Here is a 4,023-nt window from a genome sequence, read left to right on the forward strand (position 1 = left end):
CCCCCGCACCCTCCCCCGCTCCACCGTCACAAATGAATGCAACTAAAAATCCAAAAAAAACAAATTTGTTTATATTTTCAAATAACAAATTTGATGACATTTTCAAATAATAAATTTGATGATATTTTTTCGATTCATAAATATTTTCAAATAACAAATTTGATGATATTTTTAAAAAATTATTACTGTTTTTATAAAAATTCATTATTGTTTCATATTCATATTCATATTCATTTTCATATTCATATTCATTTTCATATTCATATTAATTTTCTATTAAATTATTAGATTCAACAAAATAATAATAATAATAATAATAATATCTTACTTATGGCGCACGGCTGGCTGGTGCGCCATTGCTATCTAAAAAAAGAATACTAATGGCACACCATCTCGGGGGTGCGCCATTGCTATAAAAAAACATACTAATGGCGCACCGCCAGGGGGTGCGCCATTAGTAATCTTCCCCCTAGTCGCCCGATCCCTTCGTCCCTCCCGCTTGCCAGATTCACTCCCCCTCGCCAGATTCATTCCCCCCTAGTCGCCCGACGACCCCCGCGCCCCGCCTCGCCGTCTCGGTCCTCGCCGCCGATGGCCTGCCCCGCTCCTTCCCTCCACTCCTCAATCGCCCTCTCGGTCCTCGCCACTGGCGACTTGCCTCGCTCCTTCCCTCCACCCCGAGCGCCGCCGCCGCGCGTCACCGCGTCCACTGACCACCCCGTCCTCCGTCGTCGTGCCTAGGAGCTGCGCCAGGAGCAACACCATCATCACCTTCAACGCCTACGTCCACGGATTGGAGCCAGGTCATCAAGGATCGAGCGCATTGACCTCTTCTTCCTCATCACCGACCACTGCTTCTCGGCGTCGATCCGCGCTGCCCCGACCACCCTCGGCCTCGCCGTCTCCTTCCCCAGCTCCGCGGTGAGCGTCTCCATCGATTCCCCTGTTTTTCTCCTTGTTTAGTCACCGTTTGTGCATGCGGGCTCGTGCTCACCGCGCCGGCCGCCCCTCGCTGTAGATTCTCTGATGTCCCTACCTAAAACTGAATATAAAGTCAGTCTAAAGTCAGTCTCCTGATCTGAATATAAACTTTATCTGAAACTGAAATTGAAACAGATGCAGTCGTAAAAATTCAGTTAAAAATTCAATTTTAGAGCTTGGCTCCTGATCTAAATATAAAGTGTGCGGCAAGCTTATATTGCAAGAAAGTTTAAAATTCAATCTAAAACTCAATGTAAAATTCAGTTAAAGTGATCTGAATATAAAAACTCTTGGAGTAAAAATTCAGTCTAAAAGTGAGTTAAAGTTTCAGTTTTAGAGTAATTTTCAGTTTGTAAAACTGAGAAGTGTATTTTTTATTTTGAAACTTATTGTAACTATTTTCAATTTTGATGGAAAATCAGTCTAAAAGTCAGGAGGGGGATCTCTGTAGATTGCATATACAGATTTCTTGAACAGTGGTATTAATTACAAATAGAGCAATGTTGAAAATGAAACAAAAGGAATTGGAAAACCAGAAAGATAGACATTCTGTTGTAAGTAAGCTAAGATAAAAAAGTGTTTACTTTAAGTAATTATTTACAACAAGCATTGTGTAAGAAAATGTCATGCAGGCTGTAACTTGAACTTGAAGAACTCCTTAGATAGTTTTTTAGTCTCCTTATACAAAGCAAGCTGAAGTTTGAAACCTATTTCTCCTAAGCAGACACTAAAAAATTGCAGATAAGTAGACACTAAAAATTGCAGCCATGTCAAAGTGTCATTTCATTTGGGAGCAGTAATGAAAACTGTATGTGCTGTCATAGGTGTTGTGCTGTCAAAAACTGTATGTGCAATCTCCAGAACAATTATGCTTATGTGAAAATTGCATGTGCAATCTCCAAATGTATCATCCTAATGTAGGTGCCATGTTGTGTGATTCTTCATGCTGAGAACTTCAGCTTTTTCAACTTGCTGGACTATATGTTCATTGGTACTACTTGTGATGCTGCTGCTGTACTACTTGGGAATTTTGTCAACTTGTGATGCGGCTGCTGTACCCCGAGAGGCCCTTGAGTTTGCCGGAATGTCGATTAACTTCCGTTCCGGCAAATTTGGGTACTCCATATGTCCTATTTTCAGCAAAGGTCATGCTGAAATTTTCCGTGAAATTTAGCATGACTTTGCTAAAAATAGGACATATGGGGTACTTGCGACTAATGCATGGGCCAGGGTATCTTAGTACTTAGTTAAGTAGGATCAACTGCCCCGCCATTCTTGCTGCATTAAACCATAGGTGGCAATAGAGCCAAGTGATTAGGCCCAACTTAGAATTCTCGTTAGCATCGATAAACCCCAGATGATAAACCCAACATAGGTGGCAATAGAGCCAAGTGATTAGTGCCAAGTGATTAGGCACAACCTAGGGTGCCTCGGCATCGATAAACCCTAAATGATGAAAACTTAACTTGGCTTCTATAGGGTGCCTCGGTGTCGATGAGAACCTAAATGATGTACGCTTAGGATTTTAGGGTGCCTCGGCGTCGACAAAACCTAAATGATGAAAGCTTAGGCTTTTAGGGTGCCTCGACGTCGACAAACCCTAAATGATAAAACCTTGGCTTTTAGGGTGCCTCGGTGTCGATAAGAACCTAAATGATGAAAGCTTAGGCTTTTAGGGTGCCTCAGCGTCGACAAACCCTAAATGATAAAAGCTTAGCTTTTAGGATGCCTCGGTGTCGACAAACCCTAAATGATGTAGTTTGACTTATGAACGTAGGATATGTCGTCATCATCATCGAACGACGAAAGTCTCCCGGGGGAGTGCGACTGGTGCCACGACAATCGAGGTCTGTGCGACATGCCTCACCTGGATGATGATTGGCGCTTCAGCATTAAGCTCGAGGAGACCTTCGAAGTTGAAACGGTACACAACAACGACAAGTGTTATTTTCATAATTAAGCATGACTTAAACTCTTTCAACGTGTAATTTTCATCTTTTACAATTCGAGTATAGCTTATCCCATGCCATGCAAGATGCTATGTCTTGGAGAGGATGGATTTTGAAGACCATGAAATTTCTGAAACAAAGAAAATTCACCTAAGGACTCATCACGATGTGGACTTTGAAGTAAATCTATATAATTCTGAGAGCGTAACCCATTTGGTTGCAAAAATTGGGAAGCATTTTGCAAGATGTATGGTTTTGATGAGGGTATGCTTATCACCATGGATCTTGGTAATCCTGACATCAACCAAGACAATATGGACATTTGGGTCCTTGTTAATACGCCTCCAGTTCTACCGCTATGTGAGTTTCTCAAACATAGTTATTGGCTAATTTATATTGTTTATTTCAAAATAGTTGAGAGCTTATTTCCATTGACAGCTTATTTTTATTGTTCAAAGAATGTGCGGGAGATGGTAGACAAAACCCACTACACCGATGGCTCCGAATTAACAACTTACAAGGAGAAAAATCATCTGGTCAGATTTTGTACTAACATTGAGAATTACAATATCCACAATCAAACTCCTCAACAGTATGGTAAATATGTGCCACTAGTGCATGTGTTCAACTATGGTAACTACCATGGAGATACCTTGGTAAGATTTTTACTATTACGACATCCATGCATCTTTTGCATACTTCTAAAATTAGTACATCATTGCTAACTATGAAGTTATTACTATGTTTTTCAACAGATAATCCTTGAGAATTGTGTGCCTCATATGATGTATCAGAAAGGTAGTCTTAATGTTTTGAACATACAGCCAGGTCATCCTATGAATCTCAACTGTCCATACGAGATTTCTAAAAGAAGTGGAGACATGAAAATCAAAGGATGGAAAAAATGTATGGACAGTCGTAAGGAGCTTCTTGGAAGCAAAAGGAAGTGAAGTGCAAGAATTGGAGACAGGATGTTCTCCATTCTCCATAATGGAGAGTCAAGGTCTATATTGTTTTATGCTATTTTAGCTTAAATAGGGTATTTAGGTCCTGCCTAATACTGATGATCATGTGTTAAGAACAATTAAGTAGG

The sequence above is a fragment of the Triticum dicoccoides genome, chromosome 2A (assembly GCF_002162155.2).
Source record: "Triticum dicoccoides isolate Atlit2015 ecotype Zavitan chromosome 2A, WEW_v2.0, whole genome shotgun sequence".
NCBI classification, from domain to species: Eukaryota; Viridiplantae; Streptophyta; class Magnoliopsida; order Poales; family Poaceae; genus Triticum; species Triticum dicoccoides.